Consider the following 27,625-nt stretch of genomic DNA (forward strand, 5'->3'; position numbering starts at 1 on the left):
TCTTTTTTCAGAGTATCATTCCATACTACATTCCTACCAGGAAAAGACATGAGTGATTCCATTTTTTTCTGCACTTTCATCAGAATTTAATGCTATTAACACTTTAAAAATTAATCATTTTGATTTGAGTATAGAAATACATCATTAGGCTTTAATTTTAATGACTAATTCATTAAATGTGCTTGTTTTCTACCTGCACTGTATATCTTATTCAGTAAAATATCTATGTGAAGTTACATAAAGATCCATATTTTAAAAGGATAAATTGCTTTTATTTTACTGCAGAGTTTTGATTGATTTTTGTTAGAAGTCCTTTGTTAGATATGTAATATGAAAATGGTTTCTCCCAGTATTTGAGTTCATAATTTTATCCTGTTATCGGCATCTTTGGCCATGTCCAATCTTCTTAATATTTATGTAGCATAAAATTATTAGGTAATAATATAATAATAATATAGCATTATTATTAGGGCTGGAGCAATAGCCCAGCAGTCAGGGTATTTGCCTTGCATGTGGCCGACCCGGGTTCCATTCCCCTCAGAGAGCAGCAAGCTACCGAGAGTATCTCGCCTGCATGGCAGAGCCTGGCAAGCTGCATGTGGCATATTTGATATGCCAAAAACAGTAACAACAAGTCTCATAATGGAGATGCTACTGGTGCCTACTCGAGCAAATCGATGAGCAACGGGATGACAGTGATACATTGATACAGTGAACATTATTTTATTATTCATCATATTTTGGTTATTGCTTGATATTGTGCCCAAGTTTCAGATCCCCAATTGTGGAGAGACCCAGTTCCACACATGATAATGCAAAAGCAAAGGAACTTTATTACTAGCCTGAGACAGCGCTAGCTCGAGCTAGGGCCCAAGTCTCATCCAACACAGTGGAGTCTTGACAAGGACCTCGACTCCAAATCACAAGCAGTTTATATAGGGTTCAGTCAAGAATCGGTTTATATACCGATCTATTTTTAGCATTGTCCTATTATAATAGTGGTCAGCAATTAGACAGCAGGTACTAGTACAGATCCTTTCATAATTAAAATAGTCCTTAGCTCTCCCTTCTAATATTTCTCAGCCAGAAATCTATGATGTTGGATACTAGTATGGCCACCCCTTCTGTCTTTTTCAAGGGAGTTGTTTGCTTGAAGTTTTGTTTTCCATTCTTTGACTTTTAGTCTGTGTTCACTCCAACTGTTGCAGATGTGTTTCTTCTAAGTAGCAGAATGCTGGATTCAGTTTTTAAATACATTTTTGCCACTCTTACTGTGCTGTATATTTTTATTGTATACAAACATAATTTCTCCCAATGATTTTCATTTATAGATATAATTTCACACTCAAATTTATCAGGTAAAAATATAATCACCAAACTTTTAAAATAAGCAAGCATAGCTAAATATTTATGAGAACAAACTGAAATTAAGATTTGTAAGTCTTGCCAATAAGAAGGATTCAGGCATTAATCTCTACCCTTACATTAGTGTAACCTAAAGGTATATAACTTTTTTTAAAGATCATTTCTTTAAAAAAAAAGTAAGAAAATAATTCTTTTTAATGCCTTGAATCTATTTTTGCACCATATTTGATGGGGTTCAAATATGGTGTGAACCATGGGAACATGTAAGAGCGATTGGAGGAAGCCCTAAAGGCCTCCATCCCTCTTTTGAGCCTGGAAAGCTACCAAGAGTACCCCACCCGCACGGCAGAGCCTGGCAAGCAACCCGTGGCATATTCTATATGCCAAAAACAGTAACAATAATGGGCCTCATTCACTTGACACCGTAAGAGCCCCTGTTAAAAAGGATGAGTAAGGAGAGGCTGATAAAATCTTAGGGACTAACTAGACTGCTAAAACGAAGAAAGACTAAAATGATTGTCTGTACTTTCAACGCATGTGCATGTAGTTGGCATCAGAAGCATCATCAAGAACCTGATAGTGCAAGCACAGAAGACTAAGTATGACATCATTGGTCCTACCAAAATGAGAAGGCAAAGATTACATCACACCATTTTCGACACTGGAGAAGAACTGTTCCTCAGAACATGCAACAACAGAGGCATCAGTGGTATTGGTGTCCTTGTCAACACAAACTTGGCCATGAGCATTGATTCATTCTAATGCCTAACACCCGAATTGGACGATTACACTTGAATAGATGTGGTTTACTGCTGGCAGTTTCTATCTTCGTTGACTACACACCAACATATAACTATGATGAAGAAGAAATTGAGAAGTTCTTCATGGAACTGGAGAAGTTCAAAAAGAAGACCACACCTTCTACAAGATCATTGTTGGTGATTTCAATGCCAAGATAGGACTGAGAAGGTCACCCGAAGAACTCCACATTGGGTCCCATGGCCTAGAATGGAATTAGCAGGGTGAGAGACTGTCTGAGTTCATCATGTCGACCAAGACTATCCATGGTAACTCACAGTTCCAGAAGGCCGAATCTAAATGTTGGATATGGGAGTCTCCCAGTGGACAGTTCCACAATTAAATTGACCTCATCATATTCAATCAAAAGTTTTGCCTGACCGGTGGTGCTGTTCCAAATTTTCAAATGGGATCAGACCACTGTCTCCTTTGTGCAAAATTCTACTTCACAGAGCAGGGAGAAAGGTCTGCAAAGTTTAAATTAAAGAAGAGAACTCCCGAATGACCACCAACTGGGAACTCTGGCACTATTGCGGCAATGTGGGAAGACACCATCATTGACAGCATTAACCAAGAATACGATGGACTGGTTCAGCACCTCCATGACTTTGCAAAGAATGCCGAGAGTGGGAAAGCCACAACAGATGCCTGTCTTTGGAAACTCTCGAGCTCATTCATCAACATGGTTTGGCATGAGCCTCAGGCAACCACAAGGTAACGTCCAAGCTCACAAAGCTGTGCAGAGAAGTGACAAAGGAAGACTTCAAAAAGAGATGAGCAGCAGTGTTGTTCGATGTGGCAGAAGCCGGGGAAAGTATTTGCAATGCTTGCCTGTCCTTCACCAACTATAAGACCAAGATGACTGCCCTCTGACGTCCTGATGGATCTATCACATCTTCCAGAAGGGCAATGGAGAGGATTATTCATGACTTCTACTCAGATCTCTTTTACAGCCACATCCACTTGCTCACATACCAAATTCCGCAGGATGGATATGTGGTTCCCAGCATTCTCCCTTCTGAAATCCAACATGCCATTTCATCGGTAAAGATGAACACAGCACCCGGTCCAGACAAAGTCAGACCCAAACCCCTGAGGAATCTGCTGCCAGTACTCATCAGTACACTGACTTGGCTCTTCACATGCTACCTGTTTGTATGCAAGGTTCTGTCCCAATGGAAAACCAGCAGGACCGTTCTGTTGTACAAGAAGGGAAACATCCATGACTTTGGCAACTATCGCCCAAACTGCCTGTTTTCCATCGTCTACAAGTTGTTCACTCGAGTCATCCTGAATAGAATAGGCAGAACATTAGAAGATGGAAAACTATGTGAGAAAGCCGGGTTCTGAAAAGGATTCAGCACCATTGACCATATCCACACAGTGACCTAGCTCATTGAAGTTTTGCGAGAGTTCAAGATGCCGCTCTGTCTAATGTTCATCAATTTAAAGAAGGCCTTTGATTCTGTTTAGACAGAAGTGGTCATTGAAGCCCTAGTCAAATGGCATTCAAACTCTGTACATCAAGATCCTCCACAAGCTGCATTATGGATTCACCACCAGTTTCTCACCATTCTACAAGGAAGTGATCATTGACGTAAAGAGAGGGGCTTAGCATGGTGATACCATTTCACCGAAACTCTTCAGTGACACTCTTGAGAACATCATGTGATGACTAGAATAGTAAGGAATGGGAGTGACGATAGACAGTTGGCAACTACACCACCTCTGCTTCGCTGATGACATCATTCTCATAACACCAAACATTAGCCAAGTGGCACAAATGCTGGCCGACTACGACCACGAGTGTGGAAAGGTCAGACTGCAGCTGAATTTTACCAAAACAATATCTTGAAAAATAAACTAGTCCCTGACTTTCCATTTGCTCTCAACAGAACCAACATCTCCGAATGCAGCAGCTATGTGTACCTGGGTCGAGAACTCCACATGAGGAACGACTTGGTGCCAGAACTGCACAGGAGGAAGAGAGCAGCGTGGAATGCCTTAAAGAGAGTTGAAGAAGTGGTTAAGAGGACATAGGACCTCGGGCTCTGGGCACATCATTTTGACTCCACTGTTCTACCTACATGTTCTACATATGCCTCAGAGACCTGGGCCCTACGAAAACATACATAGTACGCTATTCAGGTATCCCAAAGAGGAATCAAAAGAGCTATGCTTAGAGTATCATGTTTCATTCAAGTGAGAGAAGGAACCCGGAGCTCCGGCCCCCATTGAAGATGAAGAATCAGGGATGCTGTCTCATTTATCAAGGTGTCAAAAATCAGATGGGCTGGACACATAATGAGATTCATAGACGACTGCTGGACTAGAGCTGTTACCGACTGGATTCCACGGGATGTCAAAAGACCACATAGCTGCCCACCTACAAGATGGTCAGACTTCTTCGTCAAAACCCTGAATGAACAGCTTGAGGCTCTTCCTGTTCCTGGAGTGAGCAGATACCATGGGCTACAGTAGCACACAACAGGGACAAATGGACACACTACTGGTGCCCGATAGAGTAAATCAAAGATCAACGGGATGGCAAGTGACAAGTGACAATTCCTTGGATCTACCTTTGATAGGTCTAAGTTAGAAAGGTTGATGTTGAATCCAATGAGTCGAACAAATATAACTAATTTTTCAATAAACATAAAGTATCACTGTCACTGTCATCCCATTGCTCATCAATTTGTTCGTGCAGGCACCAGTAACGTCTCTCATTAGAGAGACTTATTGTTACTGTTTTTGGCATATCCAATACGAATGGGTAGCTTGCCAGGCTCTCCGAGAGGGGCGGAAGAATCAAACTCAGGTCGGCCGCGTGAAAGGCGAATGCCTAACCGCTGTGCTATTGCTCACATTATTCAATGATTGCAACTATCAAGGAGAATCACATTTACTGACTGGTGCTAAATTACATGAGTAGTTTCAATGAACTTGACTTCAATTATGACCTTTCACAGGCCAGTTTTTTCTAGTAGTTCTTCAGAGACATGTAAAATTTCCAATTGTTCCAAATTTCTAATTTTTACAAGGCCCTTTCCATGTTCATAGAAGTTTGAAACTAATTGTTATAGTGACATATCAGAAGCAGGAACTTAACTACATATATTCCAAAGTGTCTATCACTAGATGCTCCATCGTTATGGATATATTGTTATTTCACATGTAAAGAACATGTTTTGTGTATTTATTCTTTCTTGCTGCTATGAGATAATGAAATAAAATGAGTTAAAACCCTGAATTCTGTAACAGATTTAGCCATAACTTGAGATTTTTAAAAAAATAAGTATGGTCTATAACTTATTAACAATTTAGATCGGGGCTTAAAAAGCATTCTTCTGTGTTATCTTCTTCAGAGATACACTGTGATGTGATTGTTCCTCTGCTGCTGAGGAAAACCTCCCCCCAAAAAGAATCAAGAGTTAAATAGCTAATAAGAAATATGCAAGAAGTATAAGTTTCAAGAAAAAAAAGTTGAACAGGAAAAAACAAGAATGCTACTGTATACGACTTTTTTGAAGTCAGCATTTGGTTGATTTTAAGTTAGCACACGAATTAGAAAAGCTATCGCATGCTTGATTTTTTTGCTTCATCTGCTTTTCTGAAGTGCCTCTTAAATTTGATATGCAAAAATTCTACATAGTAGCCATTTTTACTCAAAACAAAAATAGTTTTGTCTTTTTATCAAGTTGAGTTCAACTACTAAAGTGGTTGTGACAATATTATAGGGGGGAGGTGCTTCTCCCAAGAAGAGGTTGTTGTTTTGTCACATCATCATAGTAAAAAGGCTGCAGGACTGCAGCACTGTAGCACTGTCGTCCCCGTTGTTCATCGATTTGCTCGAGCGGGCACCAGTAATGTCTCCATTGTGAAACTTTTTGTTACTGTTTTTGGCATATCGAATATGCCACGGGGAGCTTGCCAGGCTCTGCCATGCAGGCAGGATACTTTCAGTAGCTTGCCGGACTCTCCGAGAGGGACGGAGGAATCAAACCTGGGTTGGCCTCGTGCAAGGCAAATGCCCTACCCACTTTGCTATCGCTCCATAGTACAGAAAGATATGTCTTTTGTTTCCCTAGGGAAAGAGACACCAGGAATGGGTTGCATAATACAGAATGCAACTATGAACCTTGGAATTCTATCTAGCAAAATGATGTTTTTCCTGTGAACTGGCAAGGTAGATCAGAAATCAATCAAATACATACTTAACTCAATTTATGAGTGTGACAGAAATAAGATAATGCAATAAAAGGCTCAGTTTGTCACTCACAAGACACATTCACTAATGTGCATGAGTTATACAACATTATTTCCAGAGACAACCAAAAAAAAAAAAAAGCAAAGTAAGTAGTAGAGAAAAAGAATGTTAGTGGCCAACTATCTAAAGGTGCAAATTGAAACAAGATCGTCAAGTTAAACCCAAATGTATGTATTAACCTGTACTCTGTTTGCTATAAATACTAGGATAATTCTAGGATATATTTATTAATTTTAGATACCATCTAAAAATTTTCAGTACAAGTTACTGTTAACAATTAATGGAATTTTAGCATCAGGAAATCAAAGAACACTCCAGTTGACCCAACAACTCTGGGAAAGCCTTATAATAATCTTAAAAGAATAACCTTTTGATGGTTAAAATAATGATTTTGACCTTCAAAATTAATAATAGAGTAAGAATACTTACCATCTGAAATAAAACACAATGTCTAATATGTTGTTTATTTCATTTAGGGAGAGCTACTTTCAGTGTTGGATGTGATCTTACTAAGCAGACGTTAAACCTTACAGAGTTATTTTAGGAAGAGCGATGTTCAGGAATATCCCAGACTTTCAACAGATTGAGAAAGTTAAAATGACTTGCAGTAACTACAGGATACTATTGTTTACTGAATGCATATAGAAATATTGTGTGTTCATAAAGATGACTTGGACATATAGAGGTATTGCTGGATTGTTGATTCTAGAAATTTTGTTCACTAAAGTGAATTGATTTAATGTGTATAAGCTGTAGTGATAGCTTTGATTAAATGTGTATAAGTTGTTGTGATAGATTTTATATTTTTATTCACCAATCCATGTCCAGTATCTATAACAGAGTCTGCAATTAGCATATATTTATATATATATGTGCACATACATGGATGGATGGATGGATGGATAGGTGGATGTATGTATGTATAGATGGATATATATATGAATGTATGGATATATGTATGAATGATGAGGCCAGAAAGATAGTACAGGGAGTAAAGCACTTGCCTTGTATGTAACATATCACAGTTCAAACTCTGGCACTGCATATGGACCCTGAGCCTTTCCAGGAATGTACCCTGACAGCATAGTCAGTCATAGGTACTGCTAGTGTGCTCCTGAAACAAAACAAAAAGGGAATGGTTTGTTTCAATTAAAAAACTCAGTTTTATAAAAGTCATGTTAAGCACATACATGACTTTTTTTTCTAGAGGAAACAGAAATCAAATAGGTCAAATAGCATGTGCATATCCAACTCTATTGCATGTTGTCAGTTTTTTTTCTTCAAAGTAGTCATATCTATTTAAATTCCTACTGGTGGATTGTGCATATTTTTATTCTTTCAACATATTGTATTATCAAAATTTAAACTTTCCAAACCTAATGCTGTGTGTATAAAATCCTTATTATTTTAAAAAATGTGCCTCCATGATTATTACTGACACTAAGAAAACACCCAGCAAATTCTCAAGCATGCTGTGCAGTTATTAATAACATTACCACATGGGGATCTGAGGGAATGAAAGGTTTTTCTTTCTATATCCAGAGGCAGAATTTTCAATAAAATGCTTACTCTTTGCTTAGAGTTAAACTTCCATTGGCAATATCTGTCCTATGCCTAAATTATAAGGGAAAAACTAGAACAAGTAGTGGGCACTTTTGAATTATGGCCCTAACACTTCTTAGCTTAGGTAAAAGATGCAGCTTCTTGTAAAGTGAGCATAATCAACACAATTGCTCTCTTTTCTTGTACAATTGCTGGATAATCAATGTCAGATTTAAAGATCTATGCAGCTTTTAGTTATAGCACCTCTACTGACCATTGCGAGGCTCTCCCTGCAGCTAAAAGGCATCAAGAGACCATATGTAGCCCTCTGCCATGGGCTCTGTGTGGAGTTGCAGCTAATCTCCTGGAACTTTTTATTTTTTTATGTGTGAATGGTTCAGTTACACACAGCACACAGCATATGGGGCCAAAGGGAGTCCTATTCAAAAAGGAATTTACTCCCCTAATAATGCACTCTCCTCTAGCACCTCCAAGGCTGCTCCTCCCACATTAAAAGAATGTGTAGGATCTTTGGTTCCCATGTGGCAATGCCTGCCTGCCAGCATTTCCCAAGGAACCAGAACAAAGAGCCTTCAGTTTGGTCTCCAGGCTTGGTGAAGGGCCAATTTTAAGTGAGATTTTTCAAGTGATGGAAGTTTGTCTGTTGGATTCTCTCCTAGTTTTCATATGCAGGGCACTACTTTTTCCTCCTTCTTTGGCGCATACTTCCCCCAGCCCCCATAGTGTTAAATTGATGTCTAGGCTCCTTCATCCGTCAGAGCTCCTGGAGGATTTTCCTTTCTTGCAGAGATCAAAGCTTCATTCTCTGTGGATTAAGTCCTAGGACTCTCAGTCTGGGAATTGAGGAGATTGCTGGATCACAAGAGGGCCTGGTGATGGCCTAAACTAGGGGTAGAACTTGAACAGACGGGGCAGATAAAAGTCAGGATCAGTTAGTGCCCAGTCTCGGAAGGGAGACAAAATAAGACTGGGAAGCTGGAAGCTCAGAGGCTGGAACTGCAAAGGTGGTCAGAGTTTCGCCATCACAATATTTTTAAGTGGAAACCAATTTAAATGAAGCATTCTTTTAATTCTCCTTTAGAAATGGGCTGGGGATATGGGGGTGGGAGAAGAAAGAAAACTGCTATTGAGTTCACCTTATGCAAAGGGACCATAGCAACTGGCACTGCAATGCAATTTCTGCACGTTGGGGGATTTCCTGGTATCTTCATACTGCCCTTGCCAAAAGAGTCTTATGAAATAAAGCAACAAAATACCTCACAATGGTATTTTCTTCCTGGAACAATTTCCAAAAACCTGAGTTTAGTATAAGTGCTGTGTTCCGATGTCCTGTAAAGCCTCACACATGAGCCAGAGTGCCCTGTGTACTAAGTGCTGTATCTACTTTACCTGCCTAGCTAACTATGTAAATCTGTGAGGAATGTATGCAAATATTAGGGCTGGAGAGATAGTACAGATAGCACAACAGGTGGGACATTTGCCTTGTTGGCGGCCAACCTGAGTTCGATTCCCAGCATTCCATATGGTCCCCTGAACACCACCAAGAGTAATTCCTGAGTGCATGAGCATTGTAACCCCTGTGCATTGCTGGGTGTGACCCAAAAAGCAAAATAAATAAATAAATAAATAAAGCTTTACAGGAAGTTTTTTAAAAAAGTATGCAGATGTCCATTGTGCTGAGGAATATTTAATGACCAGTCCACTCTTCAAGACTAGACAGTGGTATTATATTTGACTTCCTGTATCAGCTTGTCTGGGCCACTCGCAATATCCAAATACATATAGTTAAACATGACTTTGGCTACTTTTATGGGAGTGTTGACAGATAAGACTAACATTTAAATGGATAAAATTTTCAATGAAGCAAATTACCCTCCAAAACAGTTGACTTACCTAAACAGGTGACTGTCAGTAGAGAAGGAAGGAAAAATAGAACAACTGATCATTCATTGATCTGGAAACTCAAGCTACAATAGTGGCTCAACCTTAGGTCTTCAGTCTGCTGGCTCACTCTGTGTATTTTGGATTCATCAGTTGATATAATCACATGAGACAATCCCTAGGAGAAATTTCTATATATACACATCATACTGCTTCTATTTCTTTAATTAATTCTAATAAAATTAGTCTGAGGTTATAATGTGGCTCTTTCTGTGTCTCTTCTTTACAACAGGACCATGTTTCCTTCCAAGTGCATAGTGAGAAAGCTATAACTCTTTACCTACTTTCAGCATTCAGTTCTTATCCAGTGATCATTTCCCACTGTTATTGTCATACTGTTTTCTTCTCTATCTTACCTACTTCCCCTCCGCCCCCCCCACTCTTGTGGTTAATTACAATCATTGACAGTCCTCCAGTCCTCCTAGCCTGTTCTCCCTGACTGTGGATATTAGTCTTCATATATATATATATATATATATATATACACACATATGTATGTATATATGACAATGATGATGATTTTGCATCCATTTTATATCAGTCCATCTTGTCCTGACTACTTTCATCAGCATGATACTCTCCATGTCCATCCATGTATAGGCAAATTTCATGACTTCATTTTTTCTAAAAGCTATATAGTATTTCATTGTGTAGATGTGTCATAATTTCTTTATCCATACATCAGTTCTTGGGCACTCAGATTGTTTCCAGACTCTGGCTATGGTGAATAGTGCTGCAATGAACATAAGAGTGCAGATTGTATTTCTGCTGTGTGTTTTGGGGCGCCCTTGAGAGGGGCGGAGTATGGGTGGAGGCCTCCCATTCCTGAGTCTTCAGAGGCCTGGGGAGTGAAGAGAATTTTTTCACGAGCATTTTGGTCATTAAAATTTCTACTTTGAGAGAGAGATCAAAAGGGAATGCCCTGCCACAGAGGCAGGGTGAGGTGGTGGGGGTAGTGGGAGGGATACTGGGATCATTGGTGGAGGAGAATGGACACTGGTGGAGGGATGGGTAAACGATCACTGTATGACTGAAATGCAAACACGAAAGTTTATAAGTTTGTAACTGTACGTCACAGTGATTCACCAATAAAAAATTTTTTAAAAATTTCTTCTTTGAAAAAGTTGTTCATTTCATCTACCTATTTTCTTTTTTTTTTACTTTTAATTAATAAAAGTTTATTTTATTTATTTATTTATTTTTTTCCCCAACTTTACCAGTTTTTTTTTTTCAGGTTTAAGTCACAGTCAAATACTGATTAAACCACCATCCCTTCACCAGTGCACCCGTTCCACCACCAAGAACCCCAATACACCCCCCTCCCACCCCACCCCCCATCTAAGTAGCTAATGATATTCCCATTATTCTCTCTATATATTGAGTACATTTCATATTTCCATACAGAACTCACTATAGTTGATTGGAAATTTTCCCCAACAATCAGGCCTGCTGAATAAGCATCATCTAATAATTTCTCTTCCTTGGCAAAAGTGAAGACTTTGAGTCTGCGCGGCCGCGATAGCGGCCGCGCGGTTTTGGGTTTCTAATATTTTAGCTCAGTTCACAGTCAAAATGGACGGCTGCACGAATCCGCTCTGGTGCCAAAATGGGTTAGGAGACCTCAGGATCACAGTCAATAGGAGCGGACTCTGCTTCTCGTGCCGCGGCTCTCGGTTCATCTCTGGGCAGAAGGCGCGCCGGGAACACCCCCCCTCCCAGGATCACCTACAGGCTACGTCACTAAAGAAAGTCCTACCTCCTGGTGGAGGGGTCTTAGAGGGTGGCTCTCACCGCGTGGCTGCTGCCGCTGCCGCCATTTTCGCTCAGAAAAATGGGGTGGAGAGGGAAAAAAATCCCTCCCCGGGCTGCACGAGGTTGTAGTTCAGTTCACAGTCAAAATGCATGGCTCAAGCATCCGCTCTGGTGCCAAAATGGGTTAGGAGACCTCAGGATCACAGTCAGTAGGCGGGAGGCTCTGCTTCTCGTGCCGCGGCTCTTGGTTCATCTCTGGGCGGAAGGCGCGCCGGGAACACCTCCCTCATCTACCTATTTTCTGATGGGGTTGGATTTTTTTTCTTGTAGAGTTCAATCAGTGCCTTATATATCTTTGATACAATACCCCTTATCAGAACCTTTCCCATTATGTAGGCTGTCTCCATATCTTGGTGACTGTTTCTTTGAGGTGTAGAAGCTTCTTAGTTTAAAGTAGTCTCATTTGTTTATCTTTGTTTCCACTTGGTTGGTAAGTTGTGTTTAATCTTTGAAGATACCATTAGCTTCAATATCATGGAGAGTTTTGCTTATCTTTTCTTCCATGTACCTTGTGGATTCTGGTCTGATTTTGAGGTCTTCACTCTATCTTGATCTGACTTTTGTGTATGGTGTTAGGGGTCTGAGCCCCCACCCCTTTATTTTGCATGTATCTGTACAGTTTTGCCAGCACCATTTGTTAAAGAGGCTTTCCTTGCTCCCTTAGGTTGGTGAATATTTCAGATATATATCATGGACCACAAACTACTCCTCAATATTGGGGGCTTATAGTGACACAACTTATTTATGGGATCAGAATTCTGCAATTTAGGAATTACTGATATAGGTGACTTTTTTTCTGTTCCACATTATACACCTTATTTAAAAATCCAAAATATCTCTTCATGAGCTTATCTACTATTGGCTCAGTTCAGTTGGTTGGCAAAACCTCTCAGAGTCTAAGTTTGTACATCACTAGCTTAAATTCCTTCTCAGAATGCTAGTGTTGCATCAAAGCGCAAAGAGAAGCTTCCAGGCTCCCAATGCCTAGTTCCGACTTTGCACCACATCCCTCTTGTTCCATTCTGTTGGTCAAGGTCTGTCCAGAAACAATGGTAAAGAATGGCATGGGAACTGGAAGCTGCGAAAGAATTAGTATGTAAAGTGGAAATCAAATAAGAGAGTGGAGAGAGAATGTTAATCAGAAATAGATAGGAAGCAGGCAGTGTCAGTTCAAATAGCATTCTTTTGCCAGTTTCTTTGTCTTTTACAAACATGCGTGCATGCGTGCACACACACACATACACATACACATACACACATAGACACCACACATTTTCTTACATATCAGTGTTTTTATTACCACCCCCCCAACCCATGGCAGCCCAGGAAAGTGGAAAAAGAGATTTATCCTATTAAATTGTAGTTGAGAAAACTGCATTCTGTCCTGCACTTCTGGTGACGCATACAGGTAGGTGATCTTGTAAGACAAAGGTACGCTAGCAAACTGCTCCACTGGAACAAAGTCTAGCTGTGGCATTTGGCAATCTTCATTGTGCAATATTTCCAAATTAGCTCATTCTGTATTGAGCTGGGAGAAGCACACCATTGGATTGGGTCAGAGAGTCAAGGTTCTAAAGTCAAAACTCAAGAGAAGACGCATTTATGAAATTTGAATGATTATGCGAGAATTAACTAGACCTGATGTTCCAAGTGTTAAGTTTTTGCCTCCCCCACAGAGCTGAAAATGAGAATAATCAGGTATTCTCTTTGAAGCAAAATCTCTCTCTCTCTCTTTCTTTCTTTCTTTCTTTCTTTCTTTCTTTCTTTCTTTCTTTCTTTCTTTCTTTCTTTCTTTCTTTCTTTCTCTCTCCCTCTCTCTTCCTTCCTTCCTCCCTCCCTTCCTTCCTCCCTTCCTTTCCTTCTTTTTTTCTTTCTTTCTTTCTTTCTTTCTTTCTTTCTTTCTTTCTTTCTTTCTTTCTTTCTTTCTTTCTTTCTTTCTTTCTTTCTTTCTTTCTTTCTTTCTTTCTTCCCTCCCTTCCTTCCTTCCTTCCTTCCTTCCTTCCTTCCTTCCTTCCTTCCTTCCTTCCTTCCTTCCTTCCTTCCTTCCTTCCTTCCTTCCTTCCTTCCTTCCTTCCTTCCTTCTTTCTTTCTTTCTTTATTTCTTTCTTTATTTCTTTTTTTGCAGAATATTTTCTAATGGGATATAAGAGGGAGCTGAGAGGCAGTTCAATAGTCTAGAGCTAGTCCAACCTGGTTTTTGTCTCTGGCACCTCATATGGTTCCCTGGGCATTACAAGGAGTAATCCCTGAGTTCAGAGCCAGAAATAAACCCTAAGCACTGCTAAAATGTGGTCCATAAAGACTTGTTTTTTTAAAGTAAGAGACAAACACATGAAATAAAAGAGACTTTTTTTTCTTTGGTACCCTCCACTTTCTTTTGGAGTCACCACCAAAAAGAAGTGCTGTGAAATTCTTCCTTCTAGCTGTGTGAGTCTGCTCAAGACTGAAAACCTGGCTTTCCTGCTTTTCCATCAAAAAAAGGCTCACAAAGCAGGTTAATCATTGGTAATGAATTAATATGTTAAGATTCCAGAGAATTAGACTGACCCAGGTTTATGGAAAACTTTCCAAGAATTATTTTTTAGTTGTCCAGAACAATGTGCACTTCATCCCATATAAATTACAAAGCAAAAAATCCATATACTATTTCATTTTATTAAGATCTTAACTTTATAAATGAATAGTTAAGATCTTAACTATATAAATGAATCTTTATAGAGTTCCACTAGAATGCACAAGATAATTATTATGAAAATCCATAAACTGAACAGAAAAACAACATTAAAGGAATATTTAGAAATTCTTACAGGTAAATCAGGTTTAATGCAAAAAACATAAGTGCATATGCGGAAGGGTGATGTTGTGTGTTGTTCGTGGGCTCTCAGGGTGGTGCTCTCTCTCTCTCTTACTGCTCGAGTTCGGTGCTCTTGAGCCACTGTGTATGGACCGAATTGGGATGGCTCCTCCTTGTGCTCTGCTTCTGTGTTTTCTCTCCCTACTTCTCTTACAGTCTTAGTTTACAAAGTAATCACATAGGGTGGTGACACAAAGGTGGGTTGAACATTAACAAATCAACAAAGAGGGATAAGATTACTCCAGATTACTAGGAGACCCGCTCAAGGGTGGGATCCCATCCAGGGTGTGTTGCTTTCTTTTTTCTTCAATTAGTAATCCACTTAAGCAGTTGTAGTACATCTACTTCTAATATTTCTAGCCATGTCATTCTATATGAGCACAGTAAGAGATATATTAGACTTAAAGTTTGGTTCTTCCTGAGGACATCTCACTATATATTCTAGACTACATGTAGTCCTCAGGTCAGGTTAGTCTTCCTAAACCCAGCAGGGTCCAAGTCTCATCATTACTTTTGGATCATGACAGCATTTGTCTATGACCATGCTCTCAACTTATAGTTTAGTATTGTGGCACTTTGGCCTGGCCCATTTTGATGCCAGGGTAGCTCACAGCTTGCCCTGGATCCATCCAGTCCCTTGTTGGGACCCTGCTTTTGGTGTGTTAGGAACTAAGGGCAACTGAGTTGAGAAAGAAGATGCCCAGGAGTAAGTATTATTGGAGTCAATCAGGTCCTAAGTTACAAAGCATAATATTAACTGTCTTCCTGTGTCCATAGAGAAAGGACATTCCTTTAAGGTAAACTAAATTACATGTAGATTGGCTGTAGTATTCCATTTCACCATTTCAACTAAGTATACTTTGAACACAATGTTTCTTGCATCTTAATCATTGCTAATGTTGTGATTAGGGGAAATCATAAGTGAGTTAAAGAATGTTGATCAATATGGTCTTTTGGTATTTAAATTTCTTCACTTTATAATCATTTGGTATTAGCTGATTTGCTAAGATTTGACTTTTTATTGTATGTGAAGTGATATTACTGTTAATTATTGTCATTTCCATTTTTATCATGTGAGAATATTTAGTGTTAGAATAGCTATCATTTTGATATTTAATTTGTTTGTTTTTGACTTTTTGGGCCACACTTACTGATACTCATTTGTTACTGCCAGCTCTGCATTCCTAGCGGAGTTTGGGAGACCTTATAAAAAAATTCTTGGGATCAAACCTGGCTCAGTCACTTGCAAGGCAAACACCCTACTTGCTATACTATTGCTCTGGCCCCCTACATGTAATTTTTATATACTTTTATTTTCTGAATGGCTTTTTTAGTGCCTCTCTTTACTCTCAGTTGTTTCTTCTAGATTGAAAATTATTATTATTATTATTTTGCAACCTACCGAGAGTATCCCACTCACACGGCAGAGCCTGGCAAGCTACCTGTGGCATATTCAATATGCCAAAATCAGTAACAACAAGTCTCACAATGAAAATGTTACTGATGAACGCTAGAGCAAATTGATGAACAATGGGAGGACAGTGATACAGTCTACATTTTTATTTTAATAAAAAAGGAAAATTTTATCCTTATGCATTTAAACTTAGCTGTTAAATCTATTTCTAAATAAATTGATAAAATGTGTATTATAGCAACGTGAATTATTTTATACATAACTGTTACTGCTTTTTTGTTGAACATATGTGATTTTTTTCTCTTATTGAATCACCATGTGGAAAGTTACAAAGCTTTCAGGTTTAAGTCTCAGTTATATAATGCTCAAACACCCATCCCTTCACCAGTGCACATATTCCACCACCAAGAATCACAGTATACCTCCCCCCCACCTCCCCAGCCCCCCACCCTGCATGTGTAACTGGTAAATTTCACTTTACTTTCACTTTACTTTGATTACATTCAATATTTCAACAAAAAAATTCACTATTATTGATTTGGAGTTTCTCCCCACTAAAGTCGACCTGCTGAAAAGAAAGCATTTGATAATTTGTTTTCCATTGCTGAGAATGAAGAGATATGAGGTCGAGAGGCTGCACTAGCAGCCTCACAGTTTTGGATTTCTGTATTTTAGTATTTTAGTAACTAAGTCCAGAGAAATATCTGCCAGAAATCGCAACGTTGTAAGCTTGTACCTCTCAGCTACTTTATGTTCCACATATAAGTGCAATCTTTCTATGTCTGTCTCTTTCTTTCTGACTCATTTCACTCAACATGATACTTTCCATGTTGATCCACTTTTACGCAAATTTCATGACTTCATGTTTTCTGACAGCTACATAGTATTCCATGGTGTAGATATACCAGAGTTTCTTTAGCCAATCATCTGTTTTCGGGCACTCTGGTTTTTTCCATATTGTGGCTATTGTGAACAGAGCGGCAATGAACATGGAAATGCAGATGTCATCTCTACTATACCTTTTTGCCTCTCCGGGATATATTCCCAGGAGTGGTATTGCTGGGTCAAATGGGAGCTCAATTTCTAACTTTTTGAGAATCGTCCATATTGTTTTCCAAAAGGGCTGAACCAGTTGGCATTCCCACCAGCAGTGAAGGAGAGTCCCTTTCTCCCCAAATCCACGCCAACACTGGTTGCTTTTGTTTTTTGGGCTGTGGGCCAGTCTCTGTGGTGTGAGATGATATCTCATGGTTGTTTTGATCTGCATCTCCCTGATGATTAGTGATGTTGAACATTTTCTCATGTGCCTCTCAGCCATTTGGATTTCTTCTTTGGGAAAGTTTCTGTTCATTTCATCACCCCATTTTTTGATCGGGTTGGCAGTTTTCTTCATGTGGAGTTCAACCAGTGCATTGTATATCCTTGTTATCAACCCTTTATTGGATGGGTACTGCGTAAGTATCCTTTCCCATTCTGTAGATTGTCTTTGTATTTTGGTCACTGTCTCTTTTGAGGTGCAGAAGCTTCTTAGTTTGAGATAGTCCCATTTATTTATCTCTGTTTTCACTTGCTTGGCCAGTGCATGAGCCAGGATTAACCTCTGTGCATTGCTGGGTGTGACCCAAAAAGCCAAAACAGACAAAAAAACCCATCTAAACCAACCAAAGTATGGACTCTTTTTGTCTTCCCTAGTTTTTAGCCTTAGTTGTTTCCCACCTTTAATTGAGCCCACGTGTGATATTTGATTATAATAATAAGGGAGCATTTTTTAAACACAATGGGTGTGTGTGGCCCATTTGAATTTTTTAAAAGAACAAATGTAATTATATTTAAAAACTCAGAAACAGAGCATTTTGAAAAGACATATTGAGAGCAAAAGAGGGAGATTAGAAATTAAGGTCTATTTAATTCTGTTTTTTTTTGACAATTATGAACAATAAAAATGATTTATGAATGGAAGCCATGGGAAAAGCATAATAATGTTTTAAGAGTGTCCTATGGAAAATGCACTAAACTAAAATAAAAATAATTCAGCCTCTCTCTGGATAAGAGAGCATGAAATTCAAAACAAAAATAAATTACATAAAAACTACCCATTTTCACATAACATTGAAATGAATATTCCTAAAGGCTGCTTCTAAATCACATTCCTTTAAACTGTAATTTGAGAGAAGACTAACCTATGTGTGGATAATACTGACAATACTGGTGAGATGATTAGACATTGCGATATCTAGCCAAAGATTGCTCTTCTGATAATTAGCTTCAAGAATGAAGCTAATAGTTGCCAAGACAAATTTATGGTGACAAAGATCACCATATGGGCAGGAAAATATGTGCTTAGGATATTTAAAAAAAAACGAGGAATTAAAGAGCTAGAACAAAACCTGGGAGATTTGGAATACTTTTTCAAGTATATTTTCATGCTGATTACCAGTTCTTAACACTTTCAATGTGTTTTAGACAATAGTGAAGGTTTGTACTCTAATCTTACAAGAAAGACCTCCCCTTTCAGTTTCAAATAATGCAGTTACTTGACAAGCTCTAGATGTTCATGTTTTTAGGATCTGGCTCAGTATTTCAATCAGAACTTGGTATTGCTGATTAGTTACCAGACGAAAACTGAGCATGTCATGGGCATTTGGTCCTGACCATTTCTAACTAGCATGAGGCAGATTTTCACTCAAAATTCACCTCTGAGCTGGTAGACTATGTTTGAGATATGTTCTTAAGGCTGACATTATTATTCCCACCAAATTTAAAGCGATCTAAGTTTTTGTGTACGTAATCTATGTTTGCACTTAATATTTAGATCTAAGATCCATTTTGAGTTAATTTCTTTAAATTCATAAGATAAAGACTAAATTATTTTATTTTGCTTATGGGTGTTCGGGACTGGAGTGATAGCACAGTGGGTAGGGCATTTGCTTTGCACGTGGCCAACCTGGGTTCGATTCCTTAGTCCCTCTCACAGAGCCTGGCAAGCTACTGAGACTATCCCACCCTCAAAGCAGAGCCTGGCAAGCCACCCATGGCGTGTTCAATATGCCAAAACAGTAACAAGAAGTCTCACAATGGAGACATTATTGGTTCCCTGTTTCAAGCAAATCGATGAACAACGGGATGACAGTGCAGTGCAATGGATGTTCAGTTGCTTCAGTGCCACTTGTTAAACAGATTATAATTTCCCAGTAATGAATTAGATTCGTTCCTTTGTCAATAATTAGTTGACTTCATTGTGTGGGTCTATTTCTGGGCTCTATTTTGTTTCATTATCTGTCTACTTTTTCATCAATATTATCCTGCTTTGGACTGGAGCTATAGCACAGTGGGTAGGACTTTTGCCTTGCACGAGGCTGACCTGGGTTTGATTCTTTCGTCCCTCTTGGAGATCCTGGCAAGCTACCGAGAGTATCCCTCCCTTACAGCAGAGCCTGGCAAGCTAGCCATGGCGTATTTGATATGCCCAAAACAGTAACAACAAATCTCACAATGGAGAGGTTACTGGTGCCCGTTTGACAGTGGTTACTATCTGTATGTATTGGTTATTTGATTATCTTTTCCTCATGTATACAAACCTTTTTAATTTATACTATAAAGACCATGTGTGACTGTGGATGGTGCAGGCTTGACAATTTCATGCTTGAGGCCAAGAGGGTAGCATAGGAGCTGGTGATCTTAAGGGTCACACTATATGGAAATTGTCAGGACAGGCAGTGTTGGAAATCAAAAGTTAGGGCATTTATTTGCACATGTGTCTGTCTTGTTCCTCTTTTCAGATAAACCTTAAAATTGCTTTGCAAATACAACACACTGCATTGAATCGATATGGGAAGAATCAAGTCTTTGTCATGAATCTTTCTATCCACAAGCATGAAGAATCACTCAATTAACTTAGATCTTTAATTTATTAGAGTACCTTTGTATTTACTTAATAGGTATTTTGTTAAATTTATACCTAAACACATCATTTGGAGGGATATACTAATGTATATAATATTGTATTTTAAATTCTAAATTAAAATTTCTCATTATTACTAAGTAGAAGAGTATGGAGTTCTTTTGATTTCACCTTGTATCTTACATTCTTGTTAAATGACTTAGTAATTGTATAAGATTTCTTTGGACATTCCTTCAAACTTTTTGTGTAAAGCATCATGTTATCTACAGACTTTTTTTTTCTTTCCTTCCTAGATTTTTGTCTTTAATCTCTTTTTCTTGCCTAATTGCTTTAGATGATCTTGTAACACAATGTTGAATAGAAGTGCTAAAAGAGAATATTCTTGTCTTACTTCTGATTTGGGGGGGAAACATCTTTTTTATTTTTTACTAGTAAATATTATGCCAAAAGTAGGGTTTAGTTCATTATCAAGCTGAGAAATGTCCTCAGCTTGATAATGAACTCAGCTAGTTGCTGACACCTATTCTTAAAATAAAATTTAGGTCATGTATAGGTGTTATATTTTGACAAATACTTTTTCTACATCTATTCCCTTTATCACATGACTATTTTTAATAGTTCAATAATGATAAGATTAATTGATATTTAATGTGCAGCAGCCTTGAATACCTGGAACAAATCTTTCTATATCTTGATATGTATTCATTTTTATACACTGTTGGATTTCATTTGCTAATATCTTGTTCAGGAATTGTTGCATCCATATTTATGAGTAGTAATGTTGTAAATTTCTTTATCCGATACAGGTATTAGGATAATACAGGTCTTATAGACAAGTAAGATATGTTTAATTTGCTTCTGTTTTCTGAAAGATACCATAGCAAATAGTTTTAGCTACTACCTTAAACATTTGGTAAATTAGATAGCAAAATTATGAACATGTGTTTTCTGTTCGTGTAGTTTATGAGCATTTAAATTTATTTAATATGCAATTCCTATTAAGATGATAAATTTCTCCTTATGTTGGTATTGTAGGATGGATCTTTCAAGGACTCTATTTCTTCATCTTAGTTCTTAAATGCATTAACATGGACTTGTTCTTCACACCTAGTATTATTATATATAATGTCATTATTATTTATAACATTTATTGCATCATTTGTGATGGTACTACTTTCATATGGTACATGTATCATGTAGTTTTAATATTTTATTCTTTGAGGTTACACTTTATAGTGCTCAGGTGGTCACTGTTGAAAGTGCTTAGGTGACCATGCAGTGCCTAGAACCTTAGGTGACCATGCAGTGCATATTTCACATGCAAATATGCTCAAACCATTTATCTATTTATCTATGGATTTTAATCATTTCTATTCTGTCTCCTTAATGTTGCCTATCCTAACTAGAAGTTTAAAAATTTTGCTAGTATACTCAGAGACATAAATTTTGCTTTTGATTTCCACTATCACTTACTCATTAAAATTCCATTAACTTCTGATCACTGTTATTACTCTTCTTCTGTTTGCTTTAAGTTTATATTGTTATTTTTCTTTAGTATCTCAAATTAGTGACTGAGATGGATTTTGGATCTTTTCTAAATTTCCTTCTATTACTAGTTTCAGTGTGCCTTCAGTTTTTGATGTGTTATTATATTTTTATTTTCATATAGTTTCATATATTTAAATTCTCTGGGGACTTTCTTGAATTCATGTATTATGTATGTGTTTCATCACATATTTAGGGCTTCTAGCTACTTTCTGTCATTGAGTTTAATTCCATGATGTTCTGAGATCATACTTTCTATGATTTTCTTTTAAATTTGTTGAAGTAGAGTATGTGGCCTCTCTTGATGAATATTGCATTTTGACTTGAGAAGAATGTATATTCTGCTGCTGTAGGGCAAAGTAATCTGTAAATATCAATTAGATGCAGTTCATGGAAGTTACTTTTGTTAGGGATGGGTCTTCACAGCGATATTCAAGGTGTCCTTAGGATCACTCCCAGTGACTTTCAATGGATTGAGTTTTTGTTGTTGTTGTTGTTGGTGGTGGTGGTGGTGGTGGGGTTTTTTTTTTGCTTTTTGGGTCACATCTGGTGTTGCACAGGGGTTCCTCCTGGCTCTGCACTCAGGAATTACTCCTAGCAGTGCTCAGGGGACCATGTGGGATGCTGGGAATTGAACCCAGGCCAGCCGCATGCAAGGCAAATGCCCTACCTGCTGTGCTATCTCTCCAGCCCCCAGATTGAGTTTTTAATTAATTAATTAATTTTATTGAATCACCATGAAATACAGCTACAAAGCTTTCATGATTGAGTTTAGTCATAAAAATGATTGAACACCCATTCCTCCACCACTGTATATTTTCCACCACCAATGTCCCCAGTATCCATCCCAATATCCCCACCCAACCTTACCCCTTGACTCTATGACAATTTTCTTCTTATTCTCTTATATTTTGGGTAATTATGGTTGACAATACAGATACTGAGAGGACATCATGTTCGGTTTTTTGTCTACTTTCAGCACACATCTCCCATCCCAAATGATCTCTCCAACCATCATTGACTTAGTGATGTCTTCTCCATCCAAGTTGTCTTCTCCCTCAGCTCATAAGGTTGGCTTCCAACCATTGAAAAATTTTCCTGGCCCTTGTCTCTACTGTCCTTGGGTGCTAGTCTCATATTATGTTATTTTATATTCCACAATGAGTGCAGTTATTCTATGTCTGTCCCTCTTTCTGACACATTTCACTTAGCATGATACTCTCCATGTTTATACCCTATGAAAAAATTTTATGACTTCATCTTTCCTAATGGCTACATAGTATTCCATTGTGTAGATGTATCAAAGTTTCTTTAACCAGTCGTCTGTTCTCGGACATTCTGGTTGCTTTCAGATTCTGGCTATTGTGAGCAGTGGTGCAATGAACATACAGGTGCAGATGTCATTTCTACTATGTTGTTTTGAATTCCCCAGGGTATATTCCCATAAGTAGTATTGTTAGGTCATATGGAGACTCAATTTCTAGCTTTATGAAGAATGCCCATATTGTTTCCTAGAAAGGCTGGACCAGTTGGTATTCCCACCAGCAATGAAAGAGAGTCCCTTTTCTCCCCACATTCAAACTGAGTTGTTCTTGTTCTTTTTGATGTGTGCAGTCTCTGTGGTATAAGATAGAGAAAGCCCACTGAATGGGAAAAATTATTTACCCACTATCCTTCATATAAGGAGTGAATATCTAGGATACACAAGACATTAGTAGAACTGTACAAGAAAAAATGCTCCAGCCGCATCACAAAATGGGGAGAAAAAAATGAATAAAAACTTCTTCAAAAAACAAATATAAATGGCCAAAAGGCACTTGAAAAGATTCTCTACATCACTAATCATCAGGGAGATGCTAATTGAGTTTTGAAGGTCTAAGAATGTGCTGCTTGAGACTTGTGGTACCAGAAGTCATTTGGGTCGGCAGCATCGCTAGGGGCAAGTTTAGAAGCACATATGGTGCTGAGGATCTAACCAGGGTCAAGCTCATGCCCCTACCTCACCTTTCTTGTACAAGTTATTTTTAATGTTAATTTCCATATCTTTATGTGTTTATTTTTGTATGAATAGTTTTGTTGTCAATTTTGATTCTCGGATTTGATATATAGAAACACACATGATTTTTATTATTGACCTGTTATTGGACCATTAAACTAATCTATTCTAAATTTTTATAAAGGTCTTAGGTTTTTTATGTAAGTAATCATGCTTTGGAAATAAAGATACATTTCCTTTTTCTCTAACTACTTGCCCCTTACTTCTCTCTTGCCTTATTGTATTGGATAGAATCAATCGTTGAAGGTTAAATAGATGCAATGATCCTTATCTTGCCCTAAAACTGGGAGAGAGATCATTCATTTTTGTTACCATGTGATATAATTTTATAATCCAGAATATTTTATAAATACTTCATTAATTTGTTGGCACTCTTTCATGAATTTTTGCTAAAATAGATACTAAATTTTTCCAAACTAGCATTCCTTATTTTTAAAATTTTGTTCTAAATACTTTAAATGCAATTATGCTAATCTGGAGAGTTACATTGGGTTTTTAACATAAAATCAGTCCTGTATTCCCTGATGCCACTGTTAATCAAGGTATCTTGTTCTTTTCAATATGCTCCTAAATTTTTAGCTATTTTAAGAACTTTTTCACAAGATCAAGTGAGTTAATTATCTATTATGATTATAATTATACATATTATATACTCTCCATATCACTTGTATCACTTGGTTCACTTGTCATCCCATTGCTCATTGATTTGCTCGAGCGGGTGCCAGTAATGTCTCCATTCGTCCCTGTCACATGCTAGTGTAGCCCAATGGCGTCTGCTCGCTCCAGGAACATGAAGAGCCTCAAGCTGTTCATTCTGATAACTGTAACACTGTAGCACTGTTGTCCCATTGTTTATCCATTTGCTCAAGTGGGCACCAGTAACATCTCCATTGTGAAACTTCTACCCTTTTTGGCATATGGAATATGCCATGGATAGCTTGCCAGGCTCTGCCATGCGGGTGGGATACTCTCGGTAGCTTGCCGGGCTCTCCGAGTGGGACGGAGGAATTGAACCCAGGTTGGCCTCGTGCAAGGCAAACACCCTACCCACTGTGCTATCGCTCCAGTACTGATAACTGTAGAATCTATAATTATACCTACTTTTTATATCCTGATATACATAACTTGTGTCTCCCTCCTCTGACCTTCTACTTAACTAGATATTATTGCTTTATACTAATTCATTTTCTCCCAAAGATAATCTGTTGATTTTCTCTATTATTTTTATTTTCAAATCTATGATTTTTTAAATATTTTTGATGTAATCTTTCTTACATTTCCTTAGGGTTTAATGTGCTATTTCTTTCCTTTCTTCAAGTTGAAAAATCAACTTATTTTCTACATTTTGTTTGTGTGGGGCAGGACACAACCGGCAGTGCGCAGATCTTACTGCCGGCTCTGCATCCAGGGGTCATTCCTGAAGTGTTCAGGGAACTCTATAACGTGCTGCAGATTGTACCGGGGTTAGTCTTGTGCAAAGTAAAGTCATTATCTGTTGTACTATCACTTGGGCCCAAAATTTATTTGTTATCTTTATTTAATATTATTTTTAGTAGATAAATATATTGTTAGTATTTTGGTCATAAATTCAGACTATTTTATATCCTTGTATGTTTTAATATAAACAAGTAGCTTTCATAATAGGTTTATGCTGTAAATATCTAACAAGGAGATACTATAACATAAGTCAAACATGGGTGGCCTATACAAAGTTTGAAAGCAGTATTTTTCACTATTTTTTTATTTATAACACGTACAAGCCTCCCGATATGTTTTTGTGTGTTGTGTCTTATAACTCCCAATGGGGAAAGCAGCAGTCTAAACAAAAGCCATTACTAGAATCTTTGTGTTTTGATAAAGCTTGTTTATATGCTGGAGTTTTATATGCTATCTTCTCTTATCAGCTGTTGGCATGAAATTTTAAATGTAAATTACCTTGGAATATAAATGTTTGTATTTGTCAAGCCAAGAAGAACAAGTTGTTGAAAAAATAGTATGCTAAGGTGCTTGTTCATAAATGACATCAGCTTTGTATTCTCATGCAGCTAGCATCTTGGATTAATGTAGTTACATTTAGGATCACTGAAGGCAGATGGATTTTGCAACACACTTATGGTTTTGATGGAGAGCAAAATAATCTTAACTAAAAGACTAGAATAAAAGTTTAGAATTTCATCTGGGGTTTTTAATAGGCATAGTAAACAACACAGTGTTGAAATGCAATTGTACTCCATTTCAATTTATTTAAAGCTGGAGCAGCAAGTGTTTTCTATAACAATCTTTTCCTCTGGCATACAAATAAGTAAAGAAAGCTGCATTTCATTTTTGAGCATGAACATTTTCTCTGGTGATGACAATATGCTCCATTGGACACCTTCATAAGGTCAGTGTGTAGTCTAGTAGCAGATTCACTTGCAAGAACTGTGGGAAGAGTATGTCACTTCAAACTTCCATCATTGAAATAATTTGGCAGGTGTTTCTCCTAGTGCCCGACTCTGTAGGCACTCTCTCACCATGTCTCCTAGACAATTCTCTGGTGAGTGGATTTCAGATTAGCAACAGGGTTAAATACTATTTCAGCTAACAATTCCTGCACTCATTGGTTTTACTGTCCTCAAACATATATTAGAAATAGATAGAAAACTTGATGTTTTAGTCAATAAGTTCCAGTTTATTTAGAAGTAAATGATGTGGCCAGTGTTAGACACATTCTTAAAATATAGGAATGTCCATCAATCTTATTTAAAGAATTCAGAGTTCTTGGGAAAATTATGCTGCAGTGTCTTTGGCAATATCTAGATGGAAATTTTCAAATGATACCGCATGCTAATGTATGTATTAGAGTAGGGAAATTCAATCTGGTCCTACTTCTCATCTACATTTTAGAAATTCTCAATCATTATCTTTCAGGTTCTTGCATTCTAAGAGCAAATCACTTTGGGCCAGAGAGATAGTATCAGGGTCAAGGTACATGCTTTGCGTGTAGCCAGCCCTGGTTTGATACCCAGCACCAATGGTTACCTGAGTATCATTGGGTAAAGCCTGAAGGACCCCGACCATTACCAAGTGTTTCACTTGAGTGGTCTGGAGAATCCTGGTTACAAGACTGATTAAATTTTTAATGGGTTCTTGAATTTTGTATGTAAGTTAGCACATAAACTCCAGCTGCTGAGGAGGTTATAGCTATTTAACAGCTTTGAGAAGGTAGTTATGGGTCCCCTGTGTTCTCTGTCCAGGCCTCACATTTGTTCCTTGTCATTTCCATCACCATCTTTGCTCCACCCTGGGATCCCAAAGGTTCTGTCTTCTGAAGTCCACTGATGACCTCCTGATCTTCTCTGCTGCTTTTTTCCCCCTCTATTTCCCTTTGTTTTCAGCCCACATGCATATGCATGAGAACTGCTGCTTTCCTGTCTTCTACCCAGAGATAGGTGAAGGCTTAATGAGGAAGTTATCTGGCTGTATAAGCCTCTATATTACTCAGCCATTATCTATCTGACTGGCTACTACTCAAATATGTTGGTGAGATTTAAAATGACCAACCACTGTTAACTAGATTGTCAGCATTTCTCCCCCTCCCTACTGCTCTCCCATCTACCTTCATCTTTACACTGACCTGAACCTCTGGATCAAGAGTTGCCAGGAGGAGTTCTGAGTTTCCTGAATGCAACATGAGATATTATACCCCATCACAATCACGATCAAGAAATCCCGTTAATCATCAATTTCTCGAGCGGGCTCAGTGACCTCTTTATTCATCCTTTCCCTGAGATCTTAGAAATCTTTCTCGACTCGGCCCTCCCAATGATGTCACACTGGAGGCTCTTTCAGGGTCAGGGGAATGGGATCCAGCTTATTACTGGATTTAGCATATGAATACGCCATGGGAAGCTTGCAAGGCTGTCCCATGTGGGCAGAAAACTCTCAGAAGCTTGCCAGTTTCTCCCAGAGGGAGAAATAGGCTACAAGATATCGTGTGGCCATAAATTAATTAATTTTTTAATTAAATTTTTTAATTAAAAAATTACACCCCATACCACTCAAAAAAGCAAGATCACATTACCTTTTGGACCAAATTTTGTGACCTTGTGTTTTGCCTATTACCATTG

Source organism: Sorex araneus, chromosome 2 (assembly GCF_027595985.1).
Source record: "Sorex araneus isolate mSorAra2 chromosome 2, mSorAra2.pri, whole genome shotgun sequence".
NCBI lineage: Eukaryota > Metazoa > Chordata > Mammalia > Eulipotyphla > Soricidae > Sorex > Sorex araneus.